This window comes from Scyliorhinus canicula, chromosome 1, assembly GCF_902713615.1.
Source record: "Scyliorhinus canicula chromosome 1, sScyCan1.1, whole genome shotgun sequence".
Taxonomy (NCBI): Eukaryota; Metazoa; Chordata; class Chondrichthyes; order Carcharhiniformes; family Scyliorhinidae; genus Scyliorhinus; species Scyliorhinus canicula.
This window is the reverse complement of record NC_052146.1, coordinates 31619054-31634345: the sequence shown is the minus strand read 5'-3', so window position 1 is coordinate 31634345 and position 15292 is coordinate 31619054. Positions and strand designations below refer to the sequence as shown.

Genomic DNA, 15292 nt, shown 5'->3' with positions numbered 1-15292 from the left:
CCCTTTAGGCCCCTCCTCCCTACTCCCTGCCCCCCACTGTCCCAACCCCTTTAGCAACTAATGGTGTCCCCGCGCATTGAAATGCAGAATAAACGGCTGCCATCTTCAGCAGAACCCCTCAATTACTCCCCTCACGGTGCACTTGACTCTCTCAAGGTACAGGAACTCCAACAAATTTCCCAACCACGTTGAGGCACTGGATGAAGAAGCTGACCTCGATTCCATCAGCACTCGTCTCCGAGCAATCAGCGAGGCGAAGGTCAGGACATAGACACCACCCGCACCCGTCTGCAGCTCTGGCAATTCTGACACCTTCACAAGGGCAGCACGGTGGCGCAGTGGTTAGCATTGTTGCCTATGGCGCTGAGTACCCGGGTTCGAATCCCGGGCCTGGGTCACTGTCTGTGTGGAGTTTACACATTCTCCCCATGTCTGCGTGGGTTTCACCCCTACAACCCAAAAGATGTGCAGGATAGGTGGATTGGCCATACTAAATTGCCCCTTAATTGGAAAAAAAATAATTGGGTACTCTAAATTTTTCTTTTTTTAAAAGCACTGCTGCCTCACGGCGCCAACGACCTGGGTTTGATCCTGGCCTCGGGTCACTGTCCCTGTGGAATTTGCACATTCTCCCCATGTCTGCATGGGTCTCACCCTCACAACCCAAAGATGTACAGTATAGGTGGATTGACCATGCTAAATTGCCCCTTAATAAAAAATGTTTTAAAAATCTGACAACCCAAATACGGCCACTAAGGGACAGGGTTCAAGTTCAATTTTCAAAATCGTTGACATGGTGCTAAAGAAGGAGACCCAGAACCCCACAGGCTTAGAACATGACCAAAACATGTGCGCACGGATGGCCAAACCCCTCCCACCATGCTCACAATTGTACTCCACTCCCATCCTGGACTAAGTCAATTAAGCCCAATGCACTACTTGCTGTATTAAGCCAAGCCTCACGCACAAGGATGTGACATTCACGCTCCGCAGGATGCCACTCACACCCCATCCTCCAACACCAGCCCCAACCTCTTCTCCAACATGGCCTTAACCCCCTCCAATGATATTGTTTCTTCAGATATAATCTTCCATAGGTACTCCACCCCTCCTCGAAACTTGTGAACGAAAGAACCCTCTCCATCAATGAAGTTGGCAGCACCACAGGGAATGTCGGAAAGGTCCGTTCCATAAAGTTGTGAACCTGCAGGTATCTGAACTAGTCAGACCGCAAAAGCCCAAATTTCTCCGACAACTCTCCCAAACTCGCAAACCATCCCTCCAAGAACAGATCCCCCATTCCTTCCAATCTCATTTCTTCCCACCCCACCGATCATGGCATCCAATCTCGCATGTTCAAACATGTTTGTGCAGATCAGAGCCAACTTTGACACTGCCCTCAATTTAAAATGTTGCCAAAATTGTCTCCAAAATTTCAGGGTGGAGACAACTACCGGATTTGCCGAACATTTTACCGGTGTGAATGTGAGCGAGACCATCGCTAGTGTCCTCAATCCAGACCCCCCTCATAATTTTGACTCCATCCGTACCCAGGTAGCCTCCGGATTCCCACTCCAACCCAACACCTTCTCTGCATTCGCTGCCAAATAATAATATATCAGGCTCAGCAAACCAAGCCCCCTGACTGTCGGTCCCTCTGAACATAAGGACTTCAAACCTCATCACTTTGCCCACCCAAATAAAGTAGGCAATCGATTTCTCGACCCCCCCACCACTCCCCCCTCAAATAAGGGCTTTGTAAGAAAAAACGGCAAACACTGGAACAGGAACAGAAACCTGGATAAAATATTCACCTACACAGACTGAATTCTGCTCGCCAAGGACAGAGGGAGACTGTCCCACCTCTGCAAATCCGACCTGACCTTTCTCATCAAGCTCATCCAGTTAAACATACAGAGCTGGTCCCAGTCCCAAGCAACCTGAACCCCAAATATCTGAAATGAGAATCCGCTAAGCGGAATGGCAACACCCCCAGATTGACTGCCCTCCCCAGGGGAGTAACCAGGAAACACTCACTTTTCTTCAGGTTCAAACTATACCCTGAAAAAGAGCCAAAACACCTCAGCAGCACCGTTACATCGCCCATGGTGGGGATCGGGTCTGTCACATATAATAGAAGATTGTTAGCGTACAGGGACAACCTACACTCCACTCCCATTACCTCTCTTATGCCCCTCTGTAGCCCTCAGGGCTATGGCCAAAGGTTCTATCACCAACAAAAGGGGTACATGGGACACCTCTGTCTCATTCCCCTGTTCAACTGAAAATGCCCGAGCTCATGTTGTTTGTGCAGACAGAGGCCTTTGGTGCTTTATGCAACAATCATACTCATGGCACACACTTGGGCCTTATCCCATACTTTTCCATTACCGCAAACAAATGCCCTCATTCTACCCTCTTAAAAACCTTCTCGGCATCCAATCCAACAATGACGCCCTGCTCCATCCCCTCCAATGGGGACAACACCACATTTAACAACTGCTGCACGTTAGATGGCAATCGCCAACCGTTAATGGAACCCATCTGATCCTCCGCAATAACCTAAGGGAGACTGCTCCGGCCTTAGTGCTAATACCTTAGCCAATGTCTGAGCATCTACATTTAATTGGGGAAATCGGGCAGTGCGACCCACACTCCACCAGGTCCTTATCCTTCTTTAAGAGAAGCAAAATTGATGCTTCCAGAATTGGACAAGCACCAGTTGATCTTTGTGGAGGGATTTGAACTGTGTTTTGAATCCAAAGTTAGACCGATCCAAGCCCAAAGTCATTGGCCCATCAGGGGTAGCAAAGGTATTGAGAGCGTTCATGAAGGGGATGGGTGGAGAGGATCCATGGCAGTTTCTGCACTCCAGGAATAGGGAATTCACCTTCTTTTCTCCAGTACCTTCCTATCCACCCTATCTATGCCCATCAAAGCTTTGACAGTGGGCTATCTGGACTCGAAACATCATCTCTTTTCTCTCCTTACAGATGCTGCCAGAGCTGCTGAGATTTTCCAGCATTTTCTCTTTTGGTTTCAGATTCCAGCAGCCGCAGTAATTTGCTTTCATTAAGGAACACAGAACGTAGGGTTAGATGAAGTAGGGTTGGAAAGAGACTCATGTGAATCGGAAACATTGCCACAGAACCAATTGGGCCAAATGGCCTGTTTCTCTGCTCTACATTCTTCCTAATTTTACATAACTGACAGCTATCCACCTTCACCAGGAACATGTTTTAGTTATGCCCTCAAACCACCTGGGCTTGGCCTGAAAGCAGGCTTTTTGAATTCAGCATTCCACACAAATGTTGTGCATTTCACAGTTGGATCAACATTTTGACATTTAAACTGTTTAAGTGGCTCGTTAGCTGCTTGAGAAGTGCGAAAGGATCATTTTTACAGATGGATTGTGATTAGCTAATATTCTTTTCATTGCCGTTAACAAAATGGCAAGTTCACAAATAAAACAATTTTAAAACCAGTGTTCCTACTATTTTATTGAAGTGTGAAATATTACGAAGGAAAACAGTCATTTGTCTCAAATAAATCGCTGGATCTTTTCTTTCATACTGTGGCCATGGTTGGACATAATGCTCCTCAGGTCCTCACTGGTACTTTGAACAACATCGCTTGACCAATACCAAAGCAAAATGTTGCAGACCACGAAGTCTGAAATAAAACAGAAAATATTGGAAAATATTAAGCATGGCACGAAGCATATGCGGAAAGAGAAACAGTTAACATTTCAGTTCAGGAAGTAGTTGAGTACAACACACAGAAAGACAAGGACCTGCTTTCTCCCCCTCTCCAGAAAAGCTGTGAGTGCTGCATTCCCAAAGCTGCAGAGAACCTGAATGAATTAATCTACAGGAAAACCATTACAGGCTGCAAGCAAAGACCAGAACACTCTCATTCTCTCTAGAAAGGAAGTGAGTGCTGTATTCCTGAAACTACAGAGGGACAGAGCTGGAGGGACTGACGTTCAAACAAGTCCAGATCAAATTCCTCTATCTGGGAATCCAAATATCTCATGACTGGTCGAAGAATACGATTGCGGAGTACTCCACTAATATTACCTTTGGAAGCACAACTTTCCCCACTATAAAGAAGTCTTCCTGTATATACTCTGTGTACCTGGGAGACGAAGGAGAACTCTTTCTCCCCTGGGTGTGCGGACCTCCATGGGTCCACTGTCCCCCATCTGTTCCATGAACACGTCCAGTTCCTACTCCATGTTTTCCCTTTTCCTCGATTTGGGGTTTGATCTTTCTGTCCGTGAGCCCTGTAAGCAGTTAAAGGCCCCATGATGAGTCGGTGTGTGTCCATGTTTGGGATTTCCGCCATTTCCTTCATCAATTCCGCGTTGTACCAGTTAGGTGCATACATCTTTACAAGGACCACTGGTGCCCATTCCAGGACGCCATTGGCCAGGTCGTACCATCCCCCCTTGGTCCGTAACCTCGTCCTCGTTGTTGTAAATGCTGTCCTCTTATTGAGCAGAATGGCTATGCCACACACAGCCTCGACCCACAGCACGAATGGTAGGTCTGTCCACCCAGTTCTTTCTTACCAGCAGTCGGTCCTTCTCCCTCAGATGGGTTTCCTGGAGGAAGACTATGTTGGCTCTCAGACTTTTCAGGTGGGTTAAGACTCTGGGTATTTTTGCTCGGCCATTAAATCCCCTGAGGTTCCAGGTGACTATTCTGGAGGGTTTCTGTAACACCCCCCCCCCCCCCCCAACTCCTGCGAGATCAAGCATCCTTACCTTGTGGATATGCCCCCTGCACTCCAGGGTTTTCCTTTGTTAGGGGGCCATCTAAGATGGCCATGGTCACTGTAATCACCATGTGGATATGCCCCTGCACTCCGGAGTTTCCCTTTGTTAGGGGGCCATCTAAGATGGCTGGCATCATTGTGTATGCCATGTGGATGTGCCCTTGCACACCAGGGTTTCCCCTTGTTCGAGCACCATCCAAGGTGGCCATGGTCACCATATTCATATGTGGATGTGCCCCTGCACTCCAGGGTTTCCCTTTTTCTGGGGGCCACCCAAAGTGGTTGTTTGCAGAGCCTTTGTTTTCCTTGCTGCCATGTGCTATTCGTCATAGCCTGCCTTTTACCCCATCCCTCGGCTTTTTCCCTGGGTCTGTCGGCCCCCCATTCCTATGGGACTCCCCCACCCCCCATGTTTCTCCCCATATTTTCCCCTCATCTAGAGTTTTCCCTCCCCCTGTCGCTGTCTTGAGATTTGCTGCGGCCCTCTTGTACTAGCTTGCCCGGCAGTGTGCTGCCAACCGCCCCCCCCCCTCGGGGTCGATCTATACCTCCCCCCAGCCGATGTGTATCTCTTCCCCCCTTTCCTTCTCCTCAGCCCCTCCTGTTTCCTATTGCTCTCACCCCCTCCTTTCTGGGAATCAATGTCAGATTTGAAGACCAGGTGGTTGAGTCCGGCGAAAAAATTCTCTCAACGTTTTTTGTTGACCGATAGAATTAAATGTCGAGTTCACTGTTGGTTTCATTGCTTTTCCAGCTCAGGCTTGTGCTCAAATTCATCTGCATTCACCGGTATGGTAAAATAGTACCCTGCCCTGGAAAGTCACCCAGAGTTTGCTGTCGACAGCATCCCTAACCGCACATTGTTCTTATAAAGGGCTGTCTTGGCTCTGTTAAATTCCACCCAGCGCTTGGCCAGGTCTGCCCCAATGGCCTGGTACACCCGGATCAAGTATCCCTCCCAATTACAGGACCATGTGTGTCTTGCTTTGTTCAGGACCCTTTCCCAGTCTTAGTACTGGGTGCAGATTTGCGATGATGGCCCGTGGCTGTTCCCCGGCCTTGGGCTTTTGCCAGAGTGACCCGTGGACGCTGCCCACCTCTGGGGTTTGGGGAAGCTTTCCCTGCCAACCAGTTTGCCCAACATCTGGGCCATATATTCTGTAGAGTTCCTGCCCTTGGTGCCCTTCGGTAGGTCCAAGATGGGAGGTTTTGGCGGCACGATCGATTTTCTTGGTCCTCGACCTTCCCCCTTCGTGTCCCACGCATTGCCACCAACCTTGCCATCTCTGTTTCCAGTGAGGTCATCCGATAGCTCTAGTTGGTTTAGGGGCTGGTTTAGCTCACTCGGCTAAATCGCTGGCTTTTAAAGCAGACCAAGCAGGCCAGCAGCACGGTTCAATTCCCGTACCAGCCCCCCCGGAGAGGCGCCGGAATGTGGCGACTAGGGGCTTTTCACAGTAACTTCATTGAAGCCTACTCGTGACAATAAGCGATTTTCATTTCATTTCATTTTTCAGTTGGTCGCGGCCTCTCCTGCTCTCTGATCATCACCTCCTGCGTCTCTGGATGCCGCTCCATCTTTGCTAGCGCTGCTTGCAGAGTTACCAGCACCTCCGCTACCATTATTTTCACTGCCGCCATCATTTCAAGATGGAAGGTGCCCTTGTGCTCTTGGAGTTCCTGTGTTTGGAATTCCCTCCATTCATTCATTGGGAGGTAGCCCTACATATGATCCGGCAGTCCATCCTGCTCGGGTGTGGCCAGGACCTCATCGCCAAGCGTGTTCAGCATCACCTCAGTCTTTCTCTCCAGGCTTTTATTGCCTCTGCCATCGCTTTGGCTCCTCAGGTTGTTGTTGCCTGGCATGTTTTGTTCATTGTGGTGATGTTGGAGGAGTGTGTGTGGGGGGGGGGGGGGGGGGGGGGGGGTGCTTTTTCCTTGGTTGAGCGGGTAATTTGGGGTTAAAAGTGCCTAATTTCCAGATTCAAGGAGGAGAGCCACCTTTCGTGTTTCCGCTCAGCACGTCCCCAGCATCAAAGGTTTTTCGACAGTCAACTTATAATCACCGCACAGGCGTTCGGTTTTGTCAGGTTTTAGTATCAGGATTACCGGTGCCTCTCAATCAGCAAACCATACTAGCCAGACGGTACCACGACCTTCCAGTCGGCTGAGTTTGTCCTCGATCTTCCCCAGCAGCGCACAGGGAACCGGGCGGGCTCAGAAGCACTTAGGCTGGGCCTCAAGGACCACATATTTTGGCCATGGCCCCCTTAATTTTACCCAGGCCTTCCTGGAAGACTTCTGGGTATATCCCCAAATCTTCGTAAAGTCCACCAGTGCCCATCCGGGAGATCTGACGCCAGTCCATTCGGAGGCATTGTAGCCAGTCACAGCCCAGCAGACTAATTCCAGGACCTTCACTATTATAAATGGCAGCCTTATGCACTGCTGCCCGTATGCTGTGCCCGCTATGGCTAGGGGTTCCTCCATATAGGCCACAGGCCTTGCCTCGCTTTCCTGCAAACTCAGCTGCTGTACTCCAGTCCTGATTTTCTCAAAGGTCTGCCTCCCTGTTAGCAAAACCCTGGGCTCCATGTCCAACTCCATGCCTACTGGTTGGCCTTTCACCTGGGAGATAATCTCTTTTTGCTTTTTTTACCTGGACTGTAATCCTGATGGGGGCAACTCGTGGCACATCAAGGCAATACAACTGCATACACTATACAACTGCACACACTACGCAACTGCACACACTATACAACTGCACACACTACGCAACTGCACACACTATACAACTGCACACACTATACAACTGCACGCACTATACAACTGCAGACACTATACAACTGCAGACACTATACAACTGCGCACACTATACAACTGCACACACTAGACAACTGCAGACACTATACAACTGCACACACTATACAACTGCACACACTGTACAACTGCACACACTGTACAACTGCACACACTGTACAACTGCACACTGAACAACTGCACACACTATACAACTGCACACACTGTACAACTGCAGACACTATACAACTGCACACACTGTACAACTGCACACACTGTACAACTGCAGACACTGTACAATTGCAGATACTATACAACTGCAGACACTATACAACTGCACACACTGTACAACTGCACACACTATACAACTGCACGCACTGTACAACTGCACACACTGTACAACTGCACACACTGTACAACTGCACACACTGTACAACTGCAGATACTGTACAATTGCACACCCTGTACAACTGCACACACTGTACAACTGCACACACTGTACAACTGCACACACTGTACAATTGCACACACTGTACAACTGCACGCACTATACAACTGCATACACTATACAACTGCACACACTATACAACTGCAGACACTGTTCGTCATCAGCTTGTTCTAATAGGGGGGCCCAGGCTCAAGGCTGACATCTCCCTCGGGAGGGCGGTGTGTTTGCTGGCTGACCTGTGGTTTCCTATCGCTGCAGTTCCACATGCCATAAGTGCTGCACCGCCTTGGATTATCCTCCATCAATTCACTGAGGTGACCTGCCTGGCCATAGCGGCCGTTGGCTAATCGGCCTGGTCCTGACGGTATTCAAGCCAGGGCAGAGTTACAGGGGTCCCAGTCTCAGGGCAATGTGCACTGGAATAGGGGGGAGTCCCACACTGTTTACCTCCATCCTTGACATCCTCTGGAGTTCCTGGACTCCCATCTCAGCGCTCTCCCGTGAGAGGGAGATCTCACTCAGAGATGTTTTATAGGTCCAGTAACGGCTCGGCCAGCAATTTCCTCTGGGCCACCATATTATTTACTCTGCATACAATGTGTTCCTGTACCATCTCGGGATGGCCCATAGTCGTGAAACTCCACCAATTTGTGCAACCGCACCAAAACCTCAGTAACAGACTCCCCTGGATTCTCTCGGGCGTATTAAGGTGATATCTCTGTACGGTAACTGATGGCTTGGGGTGGTAGTGGTTTGTCACGAGTGTCAAACGACACACTGTTGAGGAAGTGCTGCACTGTCAGAGGTGCCACCCTTCAGACAGTATGTTAAATCAAAGCCTCGTCTGTAAGTAATGGCAAAAGTCCGGTGCTAGTGTTATCCCAGCCTACACTTCTGCTTCAACCAGTATCATCAAAACTAGGCCAACCACTCATTCATTTCATTGGCATTTGTGGAACCAAGTCTATGAAATAAAACCCATATATGCCCAAATAGTACTGTAATTCACTGCAATGCGAAGTGCTCTGTGATATCCTTAGTGGCACAATAAGGTGCCGCACAAATGTAAGTTCTTTCAGTGCCATCTCTTTGTGTTCTATATATTTATTTCTGATTTATCTTTACAACTGATGCCCCAGAATATGATTCTACTTTCAACATCTGATTTAACTGTTACCCTTCCCCACTATGCGATGCTCCTTTCATTTTCAAATCCTATTAGCCATGTTTAGCTCCACTGTGTATCATTTATTGTTTCTTGATGTTAAATATCCTTTGTGATTGGTCAAGCCAATTGTTCAATCATTCCGAATTGTATCCTTTTTCCCTGAACAGCCTGTTTTCCCACATGTGAGAGTGAAGTATTTTAGCCTTATTACTTTCCGAAAGATCATTTGTAAATATTGTGAATTGCAATGCTCCCAAGACTCCAGTGGTCTCCACTGGTTATAGGCATCCAATTAGAACAATTACCATTAAGAGCTGCTCTTTGTTTCCTATTATCTAACCAATTTACAACATCCTAATTTATCTGAGGAGATTTCACTTTCAGCCACATGTCTCTTGTGAGGGATCTTATCAAATCCTTTCTGAAAGTCTGGTTATCCAGTAGACGCCTTACGACCATTATCCCCAATTTTATTACATCCTGAAAACAAATCAGTCTATTTGTTAGGTGGGACCTTTCTTGCATACACACAAAACAAGAACAGGACAGGCTGGAAACACTCGGCAATTTTGGAGAGGAAAGATATGCTAATCCTTTACAATTCTCACCCCCCCCCCCCCCCCCCCCCCCCCGCCCACCCCGCCAGCATCATGCTTTTTGTGGGACTTTCCTAAGTTCACAATAAGAACAGAAAGTATTGGAAATACGCAGGTTTGGGAGTTCTGAAGAAGATTCTTAATCAACTCAAAATTTTAACTTGCGGCTGAATTTGCTGACCCTTCTGGCGAGCGGAACCTTCCTTGTCGTGCCGATGGTATCACTCCCCACTCCCGGCGACGCGGTCGGTGAGCAGTGCAAAACGGCGTTAGCAACTGCGGGACCAGAAGAAGCCGCCGCTGTCCACAGGTGGGCCACGAGGGAGGCGAGATATCTCACCCTCGGTTTCTCCCTCCACAGATCCCACCAGACCTGTATATTTCCAGCATTTTCTGTTTTTATTTCAGATATCCAGCACCAAGTGTCTTTCTTTTATTTCAGAAACCAGTGTCCTTCAAAGTCAGGGCGTGACCCGCGGGTGGGTCGCAGGCTGGTGTCGGGAGGGCCGCGGAGCCGTTGTCCGCGGCGCTCCCAATCGCGCAAATCCCCGCGCAGCAGCCGGCTTTTCATAACACTGGCTGCAAGCGGCCGGGAACATGCCGAAAAACATTTGGCGGCATGCACGTTCTGCGAACATGTAAAAAAAAAAATCGGCCGCATTGCGTATGCGCGCAAGATGATCGGTGCGCATGCGTAGTGCGGCCGCTATTTTTAAAAATGGTTGCAGCTTTTTTACAAGTTCTGTAGTGGTTTGTATTCATTTATTTTATTCATTTAATTTTTATTTTTTTCATTTATTTTATTCATTTTTTTTTACAAGTTTGGGAGGGTTTTATTCATTTTTTTCATTTATTTTATTCATTTCATTTTTTTTACAAGTTAGAGGGTTTTATTCATTTTTTTCATTTATTTTACTCATTTTATTTTTTATTTTTTTTACCAGTTCGGGGGGGGGGGTTATTTGATCAAATTTTACAGTAAAAAAATTCAGAACTTTGGGCAGATGGAGACTCCATACTTTCCGACACAGGAAGGCTTCACCTTCATCCAACAGGTTCCATTGGAGGAGCATGTACGAGAGCCAAAGTGACCCAAAACCATTTCCTCCATTTTTGTCAGCAGCAAACAAGGTAAGAGAAAATGGCGGGTCGCGCAGGTCGGCCGGCGTGGGTCGCGAAGGTTGGCCGGTTGGTAAAAATGGGTCCCCGGAAAAAAAGTTTGAAGAACACTGTCATAAACCCATATTGGTTGGACATTACGAGCGGGTGTCGATGAAAATAATTCCCATTGTCTTGAGGTTATTACAAGGAATATTCGATATTGGACGGAATTCTCTGGCTGTGCGCTGGCGAAGGGATTCTCTGGTCCTTCCAGCAGTGCACCCCCACCCGTGGGTTTTCCAGCAGGGTGGGATGGCTTCAATGGGAATTCCCAATGACAGTGGAAGAAGCAGGGAATCCTGCCATCAGCGAAAAATGTGCCGCCTCCCGCTGCCGAGGAGCACGCAGCGGGGAGGCCGGAGAAGCCAGCACATTGTCTAAACCTCCACTGTTACCCTTGCTCTCCGTGAGTTGTGAAAATGTAAGCACAGCAGATAATGAGCCAAAGACCTGCCTTTGGGCATGGCACACTCAATGTGGCATCAGGATATACTCGATTCCTCCTGACCTCCATCCATCCGATGATTAAAATGAGGCCCTTGAACCAGTTTCGACTGTGGATTATTCCGATTCGAAGCACTTTTCGAATAATTTCAGGAGCTCCTCTGCATATCCTGGCCAAAATTCATCCCTCAGTCGCAACCACTAAAAACAGATTGAACTGATTCCTTGCCTTTATTGCTGCTCGTGGGACCTGGTGATACGTGAAATCTGCTGCCTTTCCCCTTCGATAAACAGCCGATGTACCTCAAAAATAGCTGACTGGGATTCGCCTGCAACTGTGGCGGGAAAAATAAGCTGTCAGTGGCAAATCGGCTGGCTGTTTTACAGCCAGCACCATCTCCCTTCCATTGGGCGAATAAAACAGGCAGCTGATCCGCCAAAGGCAGTCTTCTTCCCCTGTCGAAATTGAAAATGACCCCCCGTCGTGAAAGATTTGGAGATATTTCTGAGAGACACATAAGGCCCGCTTCATAAGCAAACCCAGCAAACTCAGGAGTGTCGCTGAAGAACCATGCGGCAGGGTTCATTCAGCCACTGAGCTACACGGGTGGTGGGGGTGCAGAATGGAGAAGGATTGCCTCATAACAAATATATACAACAAAAAGAAAGCAGAAAAGAAAACCTTATCTGCTTTGGTCTGAGGTCTCCCCTGCTTCTTCACATCCTCGTGTTCAAATCGGAGCAGCTGTGATGATTTCATTTGCATGTTAATAACCTAAAGGCCTCCACAAACCGCGGAATAAATGCTTTTTATTACACGCGTATCTGTTCCAATGCAGCTTGAATGAAAACTCTGGTAATTAATTGTTTTAAGCGATTCTATTAAAAACTGTCTGGCAGCAATCTGTGCTGAATGTTGAATATTTATAGATGCCAGAACAAGAGCAGAGGAACAGTGCAAAGCAACACCAACCAGTGCCCCACATTATTCCCTTAAAGCGGTACCGCGTTTTACCTGAGTGCTCTGTTGCCCAGGACGAAAATGTACAGCTACTTTTACCACACTGTTTTGAGGAGGTCGGCAGGCTAGGCCCCTCCAAAATTGACTTGTTTCAGGGCAACATTCTATTTCACCTCTTCATCCTCGCCATTGCCTCCTCTTGTCCCACCCACCAGCGATACAACTGCCTGTGCAATACTTCACCAGCCAGTCTTCACATGTGTGACTATGTAAGTAGTATTGGTGGTGACTCGGTTGAGAGGTAGCATCTGATATTAGGTTCCCTTAATATCTACATATGGGGCAACGCTTTGGTCCCCATAATGTCCATTTCTCAGGCCTCAAACAGGAGAAACTAAAATGACAAATTTTGTGTGGCTTTGCTGCTGAGCTCATATCGTGTCAGGTGCCCCAGATGACCACCTAAGTCAACCATTGGAGCTCTTTCATATGTAATTGAAAGGCCTCACGCTTACTCCTGGAGACTTCTCCCGTTGGCAAGTGAAGTCTAAGACAACAAAAGGGTTTTTGTATGTGGTGCAGGAGGTACAGAATTGTTCTTCCCTGCTCTACAGCACTTCAGTAGAACAGTCAACACTTACCCTTATCCCCTTCTCCATCACCACCTCCCTAGACTGAGGCTTGGAGTGAGAATCTTCTGGCGATGTGACAGTGACTCGCCCAAGAACAATGCTGATGGGACACAGGCCTCTGTCTCAGTTTTGGACAATAGCCAGCCTGCTAGCTTCTGACACACACTCCTGGCGTCGACCATTTCAGGCCTGAAAACGGGCCAAAATGAATTTTGCGGCCAAGCACTTACCAGCAGGAAGAGTTAGAAATAGGGAATGGGCGAAGAAACCATGCTGGTATTTCTCTTCCTTAACTGTAGCATTGAATTCAATTGTAACTCCTCCACTGGCTAAGCTCAGTCACTTCAGGATGGAACTGGGATCAAACCCAGTACCTTCAGCTGAAGATCTGGAGGTGGCATGATCCTGTCCATGCAGACCACAACTGTCAGCATGTTAGCATGACAGTTCACGGTGCAGTCAGACATCATCCACATATTAACAATGTATTGCTGATATTTTAGGGTTTGAGCGTGGAGGCGAAGGGTTCCAATGGGAAGTATGGGGAGGAAGAAGGGGATTTCCACAATGAAAAGTGCCATTCAATTAATGTGACAGAATCTTTAAATAAATTGAAATGAGTGCGAGTAGAGTTCCCCAGTACTGGGGGTTGATGTTGGGGATCTGGGATGATGGTAGGACCAGCTGCAGCACCTTGTTGAATATTGAATATGAAACCAACTGCAAGAAGGTACAAGGATATGTTCAGAGCCTGAGGCGGGCAAGTTGATCTCAGTTGGGGCAGCAGTCACAATCTTATGATTATTTTATGAACAGCAGTAGTCCATTCAACCTCTTGGGCCAGCTCCACTATTCAGGTAGGATCATAAGATCATAAGACATAGGAGCAGAATTAGGCCACTCGGCCCATCGAGTCTGCTCCACCATTTAATCATGGCTGATATTTTCTCATCCCCATTCTCCTGCCTTCTCCCCATAACCCCTGATCCCTTTATTAATCATGAACCTGTGGCTCAGTGGGTAGCACTGGTACTGCGGCGCTGAGGACCTGGGTTTGAATCCCGGTCCTGGGTCACTGTCTGTGTGGAGTTTGCACATTCTCCCCATGTCTGTGTGGGTTTCACCCCCACAACCCAAAGATGTGCAGGTTAGGTGATTGGCTATGCTAAATTGCCCCTTAATTGGAAAAAAATAATTGGGTACTCTAAATTTAAAAAATAAAATTAATCATGAACCTATCTATCTCTGTCTGAAATTCACTCAGTTAATTGGCCTCCACAGAATTAGCCTTCTGTGGCAAAGAGTTCCACAGATTCACTACCCTCTGGCTGAAGAAATTCCTCCTCATCTCTGTTTTAAAGGATTGTCCCTTTAGTTTGAGATCGTGTCTTCTGGTTCTAGTTTTTCCTACAAATGGAAACATCCTCTCCACGTCCACTCTATCCAGGCCTCGCAGTATCCTGTAAGTTTCAATAAGATCCCCTCTCATCCTTCTAAACTCCAACGAGTACAGACACAGAGTCCTCAAATGTTCCTCATACAATAAGTTCTTCATTCCGGGGATCATTCTTGTGAACCTCCTCTGGACACTTTACAAGGCCAGCACGTCCTTCCTTTGATACGGAGCCCAAAACTGCTCACAATACTCCAAATGGGGTCTGACCAGAGCGTTATACAGCCTCAGAAGTACATCCCTGGTCTTGTATTCTAGCCCTCTTGACATGAATGCTAACATTTGCCTTCTTAACTGCCGACTGAACCTGTACATTAATCTGAAGAGAATCATGAACAAGGACTCCCAAGTCCTTTTGTGCTTCTGATTTCCGAAGCATTTCACCATTTAGAAAATAATCTGTGCCTAAATTCCTCCTTCCAAAGTGCATAACCTCACACTTTTCCACATTGTATTTCATTTGCCACTTCATTACCCACTCTCCTAGCTTGTCCAAGTTCTTCTGCAGCCCCCTTGCTTCCTCAATACTACCTGTCCCACTACAGATCTTTGTATCATCTGCAAACTTAGCAACAGTGTCTTCAGTACCTTCTTTCAGATCATTAATGTATATTGTGAAAAGTTATGGTCCCAGCACATATCCCTAAGGCACACCACTAGTCATCCTGAAAAAGACACCTTTATCCCCACTCCCTGCCTTCTGCCAGCCAGCCAATCCTCTATCCATGTCAGGAACTTACCCTTAACACCATGGGCTTTTAATTTATTTAACAGTCTCCTGTGCGACACCTTGTCAAAGGCCTTCTGGAAATCTAAATAAATCACGATGTGGAGATGCCGGCGTTGGACTG

The 15292-nt window shown here is 47.6% G+C and overlaps 1 long non-coding RNA gene across 1 annotated transcript; it reads right to left on the bottom strand.

Annotated features, from left to right (window-relative positions):
- Window positions 1-3470: 3470 nt before the first annotated feature.
- On the bottom strand, window positions 3471-12260 carry LOC119955209. Its single transcript, XR_005458414.1, has 2 exons — window positions 12078-12260; window positions 3471-3672 (listed from the first exon to the last, which is right to left on the bottom strand). It is a non-coding gene; the product is annotated as an uncharacterized LOC119955209 (long non-coding RNA).
- Window positions 12261-15292: the final 3032 nt, after the last annotated feature.